The sequence below is a fragment of the Elaeis guineensis genome, chromosome 1, assembly GCF_000442705.2.
Source record: "Elaeis guineensis isolate ETL-2024a chromosome 1, EG11, whole genome shotgun sequence".
NCBI lineage: Eukaryota > Viridiplantae > Streptophyta > Magnoliopsida > Arecales > Arecaceae > Elaeis > Elaeis guineensis.
In genome coordinates, this window is record NC_025993.2 from 23428554 (window position 1) to 23447007 (window position 18454).

Here is an 18454-nt window from a genome sequence, read left to right on the forward strand (position 1 = left end):
ACTATTTGGTCTATGGGTATCTAGAGTCCACATTCATGGAGCCCTTATTGTTCGAGAGTCAAATCCTCTTTGGAAAACCTTTTGGTCAATAGCGGAAAAGCTCCCAATAGCTTTTCTCCAGAAAACAAGTCCTACATGGATCATGATGCACACTTTTCTTCCATGTAGACTTGGACTTGCTAGTTTGTACATTTAGTCAGTGCATGTGCAAATTGAAGATTTTATTGGAAAGTCTGAGTCTGTAGAAAAAGTTTCTACCACTAAATCCTCTTAAGTCCTTAATGAGTGGATTTTGAATCTCATAAGAAATTGTTCCTTATGTTTTCCTATTGCTTTCTTTTACCTTTTGTGAGCCGCTCGCTTGTCTTTGAATTTTTTACTTTTTTTTACTAGTTTCTTCCATTTGGTGAATTACACTTCACTCGCTTTCAATTCTAATAATTATTCTCTGGTTAGGGTCCACTCCCAATCACCTTTTCCAAAACAAAATCTTAGCATTAAGGGATTGAACATGACGTTATTGGAAGCCAAGCAATCAACCTAGCAATATGTTGACTTGGACGTAGACTCAAATTTTCAAACCTCCATGCTTTTATATGATAGGTGCAAGGATGAGATGAGAAGCAAGTACGCATCAGATAATTACCTTACAATATTCACCCCACTATGAGGAATTGCTACTACTTTGTCATCTACTCAAGGCTAGCAATTTTGTTATGGACTTTACTGATTGTAGTCCCATGCAACTGCAACTCTAGCTTTGGGTGTCCTTTGGAGGAATATGAAGCTCTATTAGAGTTTAGATCTTCTCTCCTTCACAACAACTATACTTCACCACCCACATAGGGAAGAGGGAGGGACTACTGCCTCTGGAAGAGAGTGATTTGTAGCAACAATACAAAACAATTATCGAAGCTTATGCTTTTGAGCCTTGTAGAATATGATCAAATTAAGCAATGGTGATTGAATTTTAGTATTTTTTCTTTTTTTCATGAGCTCCGACAACTTAACTTATCTGACAATCAAATTATAGGATCGTTATCATGGATGGGTCAGCTAGCTTTTCTCTCATCCAACTTATTTCTTTAATTTCATTCTATTCATATTTTCTATCCTTTTGTTGCAAATAGTGCTTTTGATATAGATTCTCTTTCTTTGGAAACATTTTATTTGATAGATATATCGGGACTAAGAAAGTTAGAAATTATTGATCTCAGCAATAACTTACTCACTAGAACTATTCCATTATCTCTCAAAAATTTATCTTCACTTAATGTCCTAAATCTAAGATTCAACATGCTGAATGGCACACTTCATGGGGAAGGTAGTAACTTACAAAGTCACCTGCAGCTATTTTCCTAGCATGAAACTATTAATGCATGGAGTATGATGGTTTATATTATCTTATTGCTTTATGTTAGCCTCTTCCTCATCAAACTTGTTTCTGCAATTTCATTATGTTCATATTTTCTAGCCCGCTTGCCGTAATTATTTTTGATTTTAATTCTTTTTCTTTGGGAACTTTGTGTTCGACAGATATATTAGGATTGAAAAAATTAAAAATTCTTGATCTCAACTATAACAGGCTCATTGGAACTTTTCCATTAACTCTCAAAAATCTATCTTCACTCAGTGTCCTCAATCTAAGATCCAACAAGCTGAACGGCACACTAAATGGGGAATGTAATAACTTATCTGAGTCATCTACAATTATTTTTGTATTACAAGACTATTAACACATTGAATATAGTGGTTTATATTGTCTTATTGGTTTACGTTACTCTCTCCTCATCCAACTTGTTTTTGCAATTCATTCTATTCATATGTTCTAGCCTCTTGTCGTAACTATTTTTTATTTTAATTCTTTTCTTTTGGGATCTTTGTAATTGACAAATATATCAGGATTGAAAAAGTTAGAAATCCTTGATCTCAGCTATAACAGGCTCACTAGAACTATTCCATTATCTTTAGAAATTAATCTTTACTTAGTGCCCTCTATGTACAAGGAAACTATCTAAGTGGCACATTTGATGTGCAAGGTAATAACTTAAAAGCTCCTTTATAATTATTTCTCTTTTACGACATCATTAACACATTGAATATGATGAGTTATATATTGTCTTCTTGGTTTATGTCAGCATCTATCTCATCCAACTTATTTCTCCAATTTTTTAAGTGTATACATATTTACTATCATCTTATTTTAATGTGCAAGGTAATAACTTAATGACTTCTTTGTAATTATTTCTTTATTATGAGATCATTAACATATTGAGTATAATGGTTTATATTGTCTTATTACTTTATGTCAGCTTCTTCCTCATCAAGCTTGTTTCTGCAATTCCATTCTATTCATATTTTCTAGCCTCTTGTTGTAACTATTTTTTATTTTAACTCTCTCCCTTTGAAAATTTTATATTTAACAGATATATTAGGATTGAGAAAATTGAAAATTCTTGATGTCACGCCCCAAATCCGAGATATAACACGGTCATGCTATCGAGGGATGGAGCCCATGATAACACGAAGCCAATCCATCATAATCATGTAAAATCTATCAAATAAAAAGATTCAGTTATTTTATTCATTAGATAATTAAACCAATATTGGTTTAGAGCATCTAAATCTGAAAGCAAATACAAATTCATATCTCAAAATTCATAATTATTTACTATAAATTCATGATCATCATATAACTAAACTTCATCTACAAAATTTTCAAGCTTGCATCGCAGATCTCCAAAACCTGAATTTTCTTTGTCGGTCCTAGCCCTATTTCTTTATATAAGAAAAAAAAAAAGAATATGAGCTACACTAGCTCAATAAGTAGAACTTACGCTTCCTTATCGGATCAAGCATAAGTTTTTCATGATAATATAATATTTAAAAAATAATAAATAATACAAAATAAAGTATTTCATAGAGCATATAATAAAACAAGTCATAAACCAATCATATATGCATAAAATCATGTATATTTCATAATCATGAATCATAAATCATTCTTGTCATGTATTCATGTCAAGTTTTGAAATATTGCTCTTAGATATTCGTGCTAAGGTCACTATTATATTCATGACAGGGCCATGTTTCTTAATCAACAGAGTTTTTGTTTCGTGTGCCAACTTTATACCCGTTGGCGGGATCATGTTTCATGTAGATGATAGCTCCGGATGTCGACCTTTTCGAAGGGATACGTTCATAGCTATCTGAGAGCCTTTGAAATCTTTATATTTTTTTCTTAAAACATAAATATACATAGATGAGAAAAATAATAAAATTCATGCTTCATAATCATGATATTTTTATAAAATATATTCATGAAATCAATGCTCATAATAAAACATGATTTTTGACTTCACATATGCTGATCCTTAATTTATAAAAAATATGATTCATCAATAATAATTCTTTGTATAGAAATATGATCATTTAAAAATAAATAAGGAGTATAAGATCTACTTACCTCGATCACCCTAGACCTTTTAATCTTCTTTAAATGAGTCAGATAACCCTATTAAAAATATTAAATCATGATTAAATTTAATTCCATAATAAAAGAAGTTGACTGACTTAATGATCAGTCTAATAAATCCCTCCCCCGGACTCTAAATAGATTCGAGATCATAAGTCTCTAGGGGTGGAAAAGATGACCTCCTATGAGATCCATAGGTCTTCTTAGAAAGAAAGGAAGAGAAAAATTTTAGAGAAAGAAAATCCAATTTTAGAGAGAGAAAGTAATGTTTTAGATCGAAAAGAGAGAGAGAAGAGAGAGAGAGAAGAGAGAGTCTTCTTTTTTTTCTTTTTCTTTTCTTTTTTTTTATTTTTCTTTTATTTTTCTTTTTCTTTTCTTTTTCTTCCTTCTTCTTCCCGTGGTCTTCATTGGCAAAACAGGGGATCGAACGGTCCCCCCCTTTTTGACCGACTGATCAAGGCCATAGCCGGCACAATGGTGGCCGGTGATAAGAAAGCGACCCACCCGAGGCTCGGAGGGACCAAGGCTAGCAGTCGGTGGTGACCGCCAACATCGAAAACCAAGGAAAAGAGAGGGGAGGAACAGGGGACTTCTTTCTCGATAAAATTCGGTGACACCAATCACCGACAATCGTGCTCACAGGTACGGAAAGAAAGAAAGAGAAGAGAGGAAGAGAGATCACGGCTTACCTTGAGCTCCGATGACCTCTCCGACGAGAAATTGAGGCGAGCATGGTGATGGCTTCTGTGAGCAAATTCTGATGATCCTCGCCATTTCGCTCCGGATTTCTTGGTGGGATGAAGGGAGAAGGGGTCTCCCCCTTAAATAGAGCCGGAGGGAGGAGTTTGACTCCTCCCCAGCAAGGTTTTCGACTCCGATTAGGAGCCTATCGGGAGGAAGAAGGAGACTCCCTGCGGGAGTCTTCTTCAATTTTTCTTTTTTTTCTTTTGTTTTGGGCTTTTGGGTTTAAGGCCCAACAGGTAGGGTGTTACATTCTATCCTTTTTAAAAAAGTTTCATCCTTGAAACTAAGTTATGTTGTTTGAGATATCTAGGATTCTTCTTGGCATTATCTACAATAAAATAACCTACTTGCAAAAATTATTGGACTATTATTAGATTAAGATCTATAGTATCCTTTCATTATCAATAAAATCCTTCTTTATTTACAACTAATGTATTCTATAATATTTATTGATTTAAAGGATTAATATTTCTAATATATTCAAACCATCATGCTTTTACTGCGCACTCTGATCTCAACTTACCAAATTATCTAAGTCTATCAAAAATAAAAATATCTTTGCATATTAAATCAATCAAAGATAGATCCAACTTTCAGATTTCATATAAAACTTAGGGCAAAATTTTAAGTTTTCTCGTTATTATTATCTCTTAAGCATAGCACATCAAAATTAAACCTTCATCCATCTTCTATGTTTGAACTTATTACATAAGCTTCACCACTCCTCAAGAATCCAATATGTCTAGAATTAATTTGAGTTAACCTTCGATTTACCTTACAATCATTTAGACAACTTCCAAACTAACCTTTCTTTACAAAAAAAAAATTAACATCAAAATCAGTAAAGTTATTATATCCTTTATCCATATAAGTTTAGCATTCCAATGTCATCGAATATACCCAATATAACATATCAATACCTCCCACTTCATTCCAGGATCAACACTTCTCGTACTCAGATCAATCCTGTTAATTGGAATCCAAGATATAACTCATCAATTCTATTATAGACATCATATGCCACTTATGTATAAATTTTATTATAATACCTATTGATTCGAAATCAAATTATTGAATCCTTTCTTTTATATCTATCATGTTCCTCATGATCTTGGTCTCAAGTTCAAATATCACTAAAGTCACAATTCTGAATAATGATAACCTTAAGCTCAAATACCACTTAAGTCATATTTTCTAGTAATCATAACCTAAACTTTAAATCATTCTATCACATCCTTAATGATCATAATCTTAAGCTCTGATATTATCCATCATACTTCACTCTGTCACATTTTTTTGATCATACATAAAGTTTTGATATCATTTCATAATCTCAGTGATCTTAAATCTAAGCTCTGATATTATTCTATCATATCCTAATCACTTGTATCATAATCCCTAATGATCATAACCTAAGCTCTGATACTATTCTGTCACGCCCCAAATTCGGGACATAACACGGTCATGCTATCGAGGGATGGAGCCCACGATAACATGAAGCCAATCCATCATAATCATCTAAAATCTATCAAATAAAAAGATTCAGTTCTTTTATTCATGAGATAATTAAAATAATATTGGTTCAGAGCATCTAAATCCAAAAGTAAATACAAATTTATATCTTAAAATTTATAATTATTTACTATAAGTTCGTGATCATCATATAACTAAACTTCATCTATAATTTTCAAGCTTGCATCGCAGATCTCCAAAGCCTTAATTTTTCTTGCCGATCCTAGCTCTATTTCTCTGTATAAGAAAAAAAATAAAAAGAATATGAGCTACACTAGCCCAGTAAGTAGAACTTGTGCTTCTTTATCGGATCAAGCATAAATTTTTCATGATAATATAATATTTAAAAAATAATAGATAATACAAAATAAAGTATTTTATAGAGCATATAATAAAACAAGTCATAAATCAATCATGTATGTATAAAATCATATATATTTCACAATCATGAATCATAAATCATTCTTGTCATGTATTCATATCAAGTTTTGAAATATTGCTCCCAGATATTCGTGCTAAAGTCACTATTATACCCATGATAGGGCCATGTTTCTTATTCGACAGTTCTTGTTTCATGTGCCAACTTTATACCCATTGGTGGGGCCATGTTTCATGTGGATGCTAGCTCCAGATGTCGACCTTCTCGAAGAGATTTATTCATAGCTATTTGAGAGCCTTTGAAATCCTTATATTTATTTTTTAAAACATACGTATACATAGATGGAAAAAATAATGAAATTCATGCTTTATAATTATGGTATTTTCATAAAATGCATTCATGAAATCAATGCTCATAATAAAATATAATTTTTGAATTCACATATGCTGATCGTTAATTTATGAAAAATATGATTTTATCAATAATAATTCTTTGCATAGAAACATGATCATTTAAAAATAAATAAAGAGCATAAGATCTACTTACCTCGATCGCCCTAGACATTTTAATCTTCTTTAACTGAGTCAGATAACCCTATTAAAAATATTAAATCATGATTAAATTTTATTCCATAATAAAAGAAGATGATTGACTTAATGATCAGTCCAATAAATTCCTCCCCGGACTCTAAATCGATTCGAGGTCATAGATCTCTAGGGGTGGAAAAGATGACCTCCTACGAGATCCATAGGTCTTCTTAGAAAGAAAGGAAGAGAGAAATTTTAGAGAGAGAAAGTCCAATTTTAGAGAGAGAAAGTAATGGTTTAGATCAGAGAGAGAGAAAGTCTCCTTTATTTCTTTTTTTGTTTTTCTTTTTTCTTTTTCTTTTTCTTTTCTTTTTCTTTTTCTTTTTTTTTCTTCCTTCTTCTTCCCGTGGTCTTCTTTGGCAAAACAGGGGACCGAATGGTCCCCCCCCTTTTTGATCGATCGATCAAGGCCGTAGCTGGCACGGCGGTGGCCGACGGCAAGTGAGCGATGCACCCGAGGCTCGAAGGGATCAAGGCCGGCAATCAATGGTGACCGCCGACATCAGAAACCAAGGAAAAGAGAGGGCCGGAACGGGGGACTTCTTTCTCGATAAAATTCGGTGACACCAGTCGTTGGCAATCATGCTCACAGGCATGGAAAGAAAGAAAGAGAAGAGAGGAAGAGAGAACGCGGCTTACCTCGAGCTCTAGTGACCTCTCCGGTGAGAAATTGAGGTGAGCACGGTGATGGCTTCCGTGAACAAATTTCGATGATCCTTACCATTTCGCTTCGAGTTCCTTAGAGGGAAGAAGGGAGAAGGGGTCTCCCCCTTAAATAGAGCTGGAGGGAGGAGTTTGACTCCTCCCCGATAAGGTTTCCAACTCCAATTAGGAGCCGGTCGGGAGGAAGAAGGAGACTCCCTGCGGGAGTCTTCTTCAATTTTTTTTTTTTGTTTTGGGCTTTTGGGTTTAAGGCCCAACAGACTGGGTGTTACACTTGATCTTAGCTTTAATAGGCTCACTCAAACTATTCTTTTATCTTTTAAAATGCTGTCTTCACTCAGGCCCTATATCTGCACAGCAACTATCTAAATGGCACACTTGATGTGCGAGATAATAGCTTAAAATCTCCTGTGTAATTATTTCACTATTATAATACCATTAACACATTGAGTATGATGACTTTAATGTTGCCTTCTGAGTTTATGTTAGCCTATCCCTCATCCAACATGCTTCTTTAATTTTTTCAATCTATTCATATTTTCCATCTATTCATATTTTCCATCATCTTTCTATAAATATTTTTGATTTAGATTCACTTTTTTTGAAAACTTTGTATTTGATAGATATATCAGGATTCAAAAAGTTGAAAATCCTTGATCTCAGGAATAACAAGCTCATTGGAACTATTCCAATATCATTTAAAAATCTATCTTCACTTAGTGCCTTATATTTAGGGGACAACATGTTGAATGGCACACTTCATGTGCAAGGTAATAACTTAAAGGCTCTTGTGCAATTATTTTTATTATACGACCATTAGCATATTAAGTATAATGGGTTATATATTATTTTCTTGGTTTGTGTCAACCTCTCCCTCATCCAGCTTGTTTCTCTAATTTTTCGGTCTCTTCATATTTTTCATCCTCTTGTTATAAATACTTTTTATTTAGATTTATTTTTTTGGGAAACTTTAGATTTGACAGATATATCAGGCTTCAGCAAGTTGAAAATTTTTGATCTAGACTACAACAGCCTCATTGGAACTATTCCATTATATCTAAAAAATCTATCTTCACTCAGTGTCCTATATCTAAGGGGCAACATGTTAAATGGCACACTCGATATACAAAGTAATAATTTAAAGGCACCTATGCAACTGTTTCTCTATTATGAGATCATTAACATATTAAGTATAATAGGTTATATATTATCTTCTTGGTTTATATCAGCCTCTCCCTTATCCAACTTGTTTCTTCAATTTTTTTAGTCTATACATATATTCCATTAACTTATTGTAAATATTTTTTATTTAGATTTATTTTCTTAAAAAAATTTATATTTAACAGATATATCAGGCTTCAAAAAGATGGAAATCTTTGATCTTAGCTATAACAGCCTCAGTGAAACTATTCCATTATATCTCAAAAATTTATCTTCACTTAGTACTTTATATCTACGGGGACAACATGTTAAATGGCATACTTGACATACAAGATAATAACTTAAAGGCCCCTATGCAATTGTTTCTCTATTACGAGACCATTAACATATTAAGTACAATGGGCTATATATTATCTTCTTGGTTTATGTCAGCCTCTCCCTTATACAACTTGTTTCTTTAATTTTTTTAGTCTATACATTATGTTCCATTCTCTTGTTGTAAATATTTTTTATTTAGATTTATTTTTTGAAAAAATTATATTTGATAGATATATCAAGCTTCAAAAATTTGAAAATTCTTGATCTTAGCTATAACAGTTTCAGTGGAACTATTTCATTATATCTCAAGAATTTATCTTCACTCAGTGCCTTATATCTATCAGGCAACATATTAAATGGCACACTTGACATGCAAGGTAATAATTTAAAGGCTCCTATGCAATTATTTCTCTATTATGAAAATATTAACATATTAAGTATAATAGGTAATAACTTAAAAGCTCCTTTATAATTATTTCTTTTTTATGACATCATTAGCACATTGAGTATGATGAGTTATATATTGTCTTCTTGGTTTATGTCAGCATCTGTCTCATCCAATTTATTTCTCCAATTTTTTAAGTGTATACATATTTACTATCATCTTATTTTAATGTGCAAGGTAATAACTTAAAGGCTTCTTTTTAATTATTTCTTTATTATGAGATCATTAACACATTGAGTATAATGGTTTATATTGTCTTATTGCTTTATTTCAGCCTCTTTCTCATCAAGCTTGTTTCTGCAATTCCATTCTATTCATATTTTCTAGCCTCTTGTTGTAACTATTTTTGATTTTAATTCTCTTCTTTTGGAAACTTTATGTTTGACAGACATATTAGGATTGAGAAAATTGAAAATCCTTGATCTTAGCTTTAATAGGCTCACTCAAACTATTCCTTTATCTTTTAAAATGCTATCTTCACTCAGGGCCCTATATTTGCATGGCAACTATCTAAATGGCACACTTGATGTGCGAGATAATAGCTTAAAATCTCTTGTGTAATTATTTCACTATTATAATACCATTAACACATTGAGTATGATGACTTTAATGTTGCCTTCTTAGTTTATGTTAGCCTATCCCTCATCCAACATGCTTCTTTAATTTTTTCAATCTATTCATATTTTCCATCATCTTTCTATAAATATTTTTTATTTAGATTCACTTTTTTTGGAAACTTTGTATTTGATAGATATATCAGGATTCAAAATGTTGAAAATCCTTGATCTCAGTGATAACATGCTCACTGGAACTATTCCAATATCATTTAAAAATCTATCTTCACTCAGTGCCTTATATTTAGAGGACAACATGCTGAATGGCACACTTTATATGCAAGGTAATAAGTTAAAGTCTCCTGTGCAATTATATTTTGTTATGAGACCATTAGCATATTAAGTATAACGGGTTATATATTGTTTTCTTGATTTGTGTTAACCTCTCCCTCATCCAGCTTGTTTCTTTAATTTTTCAGTCTATTCATATTTTTCATCCTCTTGTTATAAATACTTTTTATTTAGATTTATTTTTTTAGGAAACTTTATATTTGACTGATATATCAGGCTTCAGTAAGTTGGAAATACTTGATCTAGACTATAAAAACCTTATTGGAACTATTCCATTATATCTCAAGAATCTATCTTCACTCAGTGCCCTATATCTAAGGGGCAACATGTTAAATGGCACACTTGATATACACGATAATAATTTAAAAGCTCCTATGCAATTGTTTCTCTGTTATGAGACCATTAACACATTAAGTATAATGGATTATATATTATCTTCTTAGTTTATGTCAGCCTCTCCCTTATCCAACTTGTTTCTTCAAATTTTTTGGTCTATACATATGTTTCGTTCTCTTGTTGTAGATATTTTTTTATTTAGATTTATTTTCTTAAAAATTTATGTTTGACAGATATATCAGGCTTCAGAAAGTTGGAAACCCTTAATCTTAGCTATAACAGCCTCAGTGGAACTATTCCATTATATCTCAAAAAATTTATCTTCACTCAGTGCCTTATATCTATCGAGCAACATGTTAAATGGCACATTTGACATGCAAAGTAATAATTTAAAGGCTCCTATGCAATTATTTCTCTATTATAAAAATAATGACATATTAAGTATAATAGGTTATATATTGTCTTCTTGGTTTATGTCAGTCTCTCCCTTATCTAACATGTTTCTTCAATTTTTTTAGTCCATACATATATTCTATTCTCTTGTTGTAAATATTTGTTATTTAAAATTATATTTTTAAGAAATTTTGTATTTAGCAGATATATCAGTTTTAAAAAGTTGAAAGTCCTTGATCTCAGCTATAACAGGTTCACTGGAATAATTCTACTATCTCTTAAAAATCTATCTTCACTCACTATGCTATATTTGCAAGGCAATATGCTAAACAGCACACTTGATTTGCAAGGTAATAACTTAAAGGCTCCGATGCAATTATTTCTCTATCATGAGACTATTAATATATTAAGTGTAATGGGTTATATATTGTCTTCTTGGTTTATGTCAACCTCTCCCTTATCCAGGTTGGTTTATAATTGATAGATATATCAACATTTAAAAAGTTGAAAATTCTTGATCTTACCTATAACAGTCTGATTGGAATGATTCCATTATCTCTCAAAATTTGTTTTCACTTAGTGTCCTGAATCTTAAGACAAAATTGGCTAAATAGCACAATTAATATGGAAGGTAATTGCTTATAGAGTCATTAATTTGCAATTATTTCTCTGTCATGACACTATTAACACATTGAGTGCAACGGTTTATATCATCTTCTTTGTTTACATCCATGGCCATATACTTCAGGCCTTCTAGAAATGCAGAAGCGTAGAGTGGTTGATCTTGGACAAAATCAGCTCACAAGAGGGATACCCATAGCTTTTGAAAATTTATCTTCGCTTAATTCCTTAGATTTGGATCAAAACAATTTAACAAGTTCAATGCCTTCACAAGGTATAATGTTGATTCCTTTAACTAAGAATTTCACTTTTTTTTTCTTTGAGCTCACAAAGTACCCCATATTGAAAGGTAAAAAACCTACACATGTTGACGATGGCTTGGCCAAGCTGAATCATTTTTTTTCATTCTAGTGGGTCAAAATTCATATCAATTGCAAAGCTTTAGAGCAGGATTGTGACTAAATCAGGTTTGGCCTATGTCTATCCTGAGTTAGTTAACTTGACCCAATTAGAAAACTCACCAAACTTATGTTCCCCAATTTTGATAAAATGATATTTCTGTGTTGGCTTCATCATATCAAGCATTTAAGCATGCATTTTGCTTGTTTCATTTTCTTGTAATTTTAAACATTAATTCTATCAAATACTCCAGTAATCTCACATCATGTGTTCTATATTTAGTCGGTTATCTAGAACCAATGAATGAAGCATATAAAATTTAAATGGATAATGTTTCATCATAATTTTTAAATTTTACTTCCCTTGAATACTGGGTAGGTTTCACCTCTTTTTTATTTTATTCTATTTTTGTATTTCTTTTATGGTATTTATTTAGCATCCAGGATCGACCTAAGTTACCAAGTTGAGTCACGGAAGTCCAAAAAATTATGAGCTGGCAAGTAGTGGGTCTCAAGTTTTCTAACCTTATTCATATTATGGAGCAAAAAATTTTATTTTTTATTTTCTTCCTTTTTTTTTTTTTTTGCAGCACTCAATCGACTGCAGAACCTACGTGAGTTGGATCTTTCTTCCAACCTATTTGATGGGCATTTCTCATTTTCCTCCTTTGCTAATCTTTCAAAGCTTGAATATGTGGACTTGTCAGACAATGAGGAATTATTTATACATCTGGATGGTGGAAAGTTTGTTCCGTCCTTTCAGCTACGGTTCCTCATCTTATCACATTGTAACCTTGATGTGAACCCCCTTGCAAGACCAGCTTTTCTTGCTTCCCAATACAAGTTAGAAGGCCTTGATCTTTCTCACAATAACTTGAAAGGAAATTTTCCCAACTGGTTGTTCAAAAATCTTACCAGACTAACATATCTCAACTTGAGAAATACCTCAATAACGGGTGCATTTCAATTCCCGAATCATCCGAATGCAGTCATGTCCGTAGTTGATCTCTCTATGAATTTCCTCAATGGATCGATTCCTACAGACATCGGCACGATATTTCCAAATATGACGGTCCTAAATTTATCCTCCAATTATCTAACAGGAAATATTCCTTCATCGTTGGGTAACATGAGTAATTTGGAAATCTTGGATTTGTCCAATAATAATTTATCCGGTGAAGTACTAAATTTATTGGATTTGTCCAATAATAAATTATTTTCCTTGAAGCTTTCCAACAACAACTTGCACGGCAAGCTGCTTGGTACAGATCATAGTCATGCTTCTCCTTCATTTGTTTATCTGGATGGAAACAATTTTACTGGAACATTGCGGAGCTTTTTGTCACAACAACAGCAATTACAAATATTGGATGTCCACAATAATCAATTATCGGGTATAATTCCGGAGAACATAGGAAATGTTTCTTATCTAACGATCCTTAACCTCGCAGGAAATCATTTTCATGGTCAAGTACCACATCATATATGTAATTTGACAATTCTTTACATGTTAGACTTATCAAGTAATATCCTCTCCGGGTCATTACCTCGTTGCTTCCAATCATCCGAACTACGGCTTCTCAATTTTGCTGGGAATTCTTTAACAGGCACAATTCCAAGTGGTTATTTCAATAATTCATACCTTGCAGCATTGGATGTCAGCAATAACCAGCTTTCAGGTAAACTGCCGAGACAGATAGAAGATCATATATCTTTGGAGATTCTTGTTCTCAGTGGAAATTCACTTGAAGGCCCAATACCAATTGAGTTATGCAAGCTGCAGTCTTTACATGTTCTGGACCTTTCGCAAAACAATCTTTCAGGATCAATACCCTCTTGCTTTGGCAAAATGCACTTCAGGAAACCTGATTCAGCACATTTAGATCACTATTACATTTTTTATATTGTGTGTCCTAGTCCATTGCCATCCAATATGGGTGTGGTGGTTTACTTATATGGGATAATATTGGTAGACCTCATCACAAAGGGCAACTTATATGCCTACGCAACAGATCATTTGCTTCAGATGTCCGCAATGGATTTGTCAGCAAACAAGTTGACAGGAAACATCCCGCCAGAAATTGGAAATCTGCATGAGCTTGTACAATTGAATCTATCACACAATCAGCTAACAGGTCCAATTCCTGAAACTTTCTCAAAACTCAATCAGATTGAGAACTTGGACATATCACACAATCAGTTGAGTGGTGTGATACCCTGGCAATTGGCTCAACTACATTTCTTGGAGGTATTCTTAGTTGCTTATAATAACTTATCCGGATGTACACCGGATTTCAAAGGCCAATTTGCCACATTTGATGTGAGAAGCTACGAGGGTAATATCGGATTACATGGGCCGCCATTGGATCAAACCTGCACTTCTGACTCAAATCCAACTGTTGAAGTAGAAGAAAACCAAGATAATAGCAATGTGGAGGATGATATCATCTTCTTTGCAATACTTGCAGCTTCATTCGTGACTGGCTTTTGGGGTTGTATTGCTTTTTTGTTGTGTCATCACATCGGGCAGCACATTCATAGTATATTGGATGATTTTGCGGATTCCTTGACTGTAAGGATCTTAATGGCAGCACATAAGCAGACTTGCGTGCAGCGGAATCGCAAGTGAGATAAACAATATCTTATGCATTTCAGAAGCCCTTTCTTTTGGCACTTTGTAATAAAGCAAAGCAAACTTCTGTTCAATCCAGTAATTTGAAATCTTTGATGCAATCAAGCTTGATATAGTTTTTATTTTTTGCAGCCCAATCAAAAATCAACTCACTGCCCATTGGTCACACACTATTCCTTTCAAATTGAAGTGCAAAAGATAGTTTTTTAATATAAAAATTCAAAGCAAGAAAGCAATTTTATAAAAATCAAAAAATATAATTCCTCTCTTAGTCCTTGTGACTCTGTAAGGCCATGATGAGGCCCATGATTAGGATTGGAACCAAATCTAGCCCAATGATGTGAGACAAAATCATATTTAGCCATAGAATAGATATCCCAAAGAAACTCGTTGCTGAACACATGCTTCACTAGCGACCACCTCTGCCAATGGGGACTGAATTGTTGTCAAAGTAGAAAGTAAGATCCGATATTTTCTCCACACCAACACCAAAATCAATTTTTAGCCATACATATATTATTATATTTTCAAATACTCATAAGCTTTCAAACATATTACTATGATGATAAACCAATCAAAAAGGTTTTCTTGATATATTTCCATCTTGATAAATTAGACTAACATGTACGGCTAAAAATATTATATGCTTAATCAATATTTAAAACTCATTACTTTATGTAAGATAAGTCAAGCATAATATTTATTTCTTAGTCTTGGAATTTCTAAGAAATAACCAATTAAATTGAATTTCAAAATCAATTTCGCTTTCATTTACAAACTATATATTTGAAACTAAGCAAGTAAAGATGATGGTTTCAATAAGAGTCATGATGAATATTCAATCATTAATTTTCTAATACAATATATAAATGCCTTTATACAATGTACTTGTTTCATCCGAAGAGTAATTGAAAAAGATCCTTTCACCAAGAAAATATCGTTGCACATCACAGTCCTTGGTAATACAAACAACTATTTAATTAGCTAGAATCATAAGGCATTAAATTCAGGGCTCAAATTTGTAAGAGCACCATGAGATGGCATCCTTGAAAGAAGGCAACTGTTACAAATTACTCTAGTATCAAAATATGAGCCTCTATATTTTCCCCAGATCAAATACAATAAGATCTTAATTAATTTTGTTTAGTTAGAAAATTTGATCAACTATGCATGAAAAGTTGCTTACAATAGATATACAAAACATTAACCTTTACCTATCAATATGGATTTTTTTAAACATATAGCATTCTATTGCAACATACGTAATAGGATAATTAATTCAAATAAAAATGCTAATAATTCTATAAGCAAATCTTCAGGACTTCCATCCTCCTCTTCTGTTTTTATAAAAGAGCCCCTAGCTGCTTCTCCTAATTAAGGAAGAAAAGAGCCAAGAGTTAGACTTAAACATAAAAACATTGTTGGAGAAGAGAAATGACTAGATCAAATAAATTTTAGAGAGAAACAAATAGAGAAGAAAGTTTACCGTATGCAAGAGAAAGAAAGTAGGAGATGGAAAAGTAAAGACGGTGTCAGGGAGTAGGAGAGCGAGCTCAATCCAAGCGGGGGAGTAGAGGATAGAGAGAGGTATGTCAAGATAGAGAAGGCAACGAAGAAAAGGTGTAAGAGGCACGGGGCCGTGGAGGGGGGGAGATCGAAAGAGGCTATGGGTGGCATTATCTCACTGGTTTAAATGGGGCAGCCAACCAAGAAAATCCAGAGTCCTTCCACAAGAGTAGACTTTCTTCGAATTTTTGATTTGTTGAGCTCAAAGGCATCTGATAGAGTATCAATGAGTAAAAGCTTGAAGGGAATTTGAAGAAGAAGAAGAAAATGTAGCTCCATGCCTTTGCTCATCATCAATATTCAATTTCAATTCTAGTGATAACATGAGAAAAATTGACTTGCATAGTCATAGAAGCTTATGTTGGCTGCCAAGGAGCACACTAAGATTCTCTCCAACATAGTATTTACCACCATGAGCTGAATTAATCAGAAGAGCAACAGTCTTATTTGAGCCTAGTGCATTCATCCAACCCAAAGTAAATGTAAAGAGAAAACAAGAATTAAAAATAAAACCCTCAGGTGCACTTGGCCGACTGACATCACTAGGTAGTTAAAGATGCAAGTGGCCAACTGATCCTTTAAATGTATCCCAAACACAATATGGGCTTCTTATTGGTCATCAGAATTCCTAAGGAGGAGGGAATTGATGTAATAGGCTCACTTTGGCCCAATGATAATATACTGTCTTAGATGATGAGATCATCAGTAGATTAATTTGCATCATATAACTTAATGTTTAGGATTCCATGGCCCAATAGATAAGGTGCCGATCTAGGAACCACAATTTTGGAGAATCTAGTAGAGTTGTATGTCTTAAAAGGTTAGATGTTGGGATGCATCGACCAACCATTTGATTAGACTTGGCTATTTTGTCTATCCTCTATTTTTTTTGCTCCTTTATCTTTAAAATTAAAATTCATATTTCTTTTAAGTTAGTGACACTCAAATCTATTTGGCAAGATAATTCTTATCTTTTTTGGATTATGGGGGGATAGAACTTAATAATTTTTAAATAATTTTAGCCAATGATGGTACTTGTAGTACCTCTAGCAGCTTCCATAGCTTTGCATATTCACGACTGGTTCATATTACAACCAAACACAAGTGCCCCCTTTAATCTTGTAAAAATATATGTATTTTAAAATATAAAAAAAAAAAGCTTACTTAATTTCACCATTGGAAGAGTCTAGACTCCTTTTATGATGTACCTAATACCCCCATACCTTTGCACATTTGCCATATCACAGCTCTCCACATGTACCTAATATTTTCAGAATCGGATTGGAACGGAAAAAAAAAATTAGAGGCCAATCGGATGGCCCGATCAATTGATTCGTGATATCAGCATGACATAACAAAATATTATATATAATTTTATAATAAAATAAATAAAATTAATATTATATTAGATGTTGTAAAATGATATCTTAATCTCAGTAGATCGGAAACTTCTGATGGCTCTACTAGAGATTAATAAAAAAGAGTGGTTCGGATTTGGGATACAAGTTTCCAAGTATCAAACCTCCTCGCCGCCCTCTGTCCCCCCTCCCTACATGGCCTCTCCGCCGCCTCCCTCTACATCCACTTGGAGTTCCCCTTCCCTCTCCACTGCCTACTCCGCCACCTAACCCCCTTCGCCCCCTCCTCCATCGTCCCCACACCCCTCGACCATATCTTTGTCCATCCCACCGACTCCCCCAATGGCCTCCTCTCCCTCCTCACCGCCGTCGATGCCCTCCTCATCACCACCTCCTCAGCCTCCTAACCCCCTTCGCCCCCTCCTCCATCATCCCCACACCTCTCGACCATATCTTCGTCCGTCTCACCCACTCCCTCGACGATCTCTTCTCCCTCCTCACTGTCGTCGATGTCCTCCTCGCCCGGCCCCCTTCCGCCCTTGCTATTCGCATCCTCGTCGTCGACTCCATTGCCATCTGCTTTCATTTAGGCGAGGATGCACCTTTAGGCTTTAGATCCCACTCCCAAGGAGGTAGAGGCTCGGCGGCGCTGGTCTGGCTGGCAACATCGACGAGTTTGGGGCTCTGGGCAGCGACGACGAACAGAAAGTCGAGGAGATGAAAATTATGTACGGAGCAAAATACCCTTATACCTAATACCCTAGTGGCTGTGCTATTCGACCCGTGATCTAGCCGGTTTATCACGGGCCGACTGTTTCACTAGATCTTCACAGTTTTTTACGGATTGAAACCATACTGGGTCATGTCTAAGCTCTGGATCGGAATTAAAAATGTTCTCCAGTCTGATCGATCGTCCGAGCCGATCCAGTTCTAAAAATACTGCATGTACCATATATTTAAT

At 33.9% G+C, this 18454-nt stretch overlaps 1 pseudogene; it reads left to right on the top strand.

Annotated features, from left to right (window-relative positions):
- The first annotated feature begins 666 nt into the window (after positions 1–666).
- Positions 667–14776, top strand: LOC140855792 (uncharacterized; annotated as a pseudogene).
- The last annotated feature ends 3678 nt before the right edge of the window (positions 14777–18454 follow it).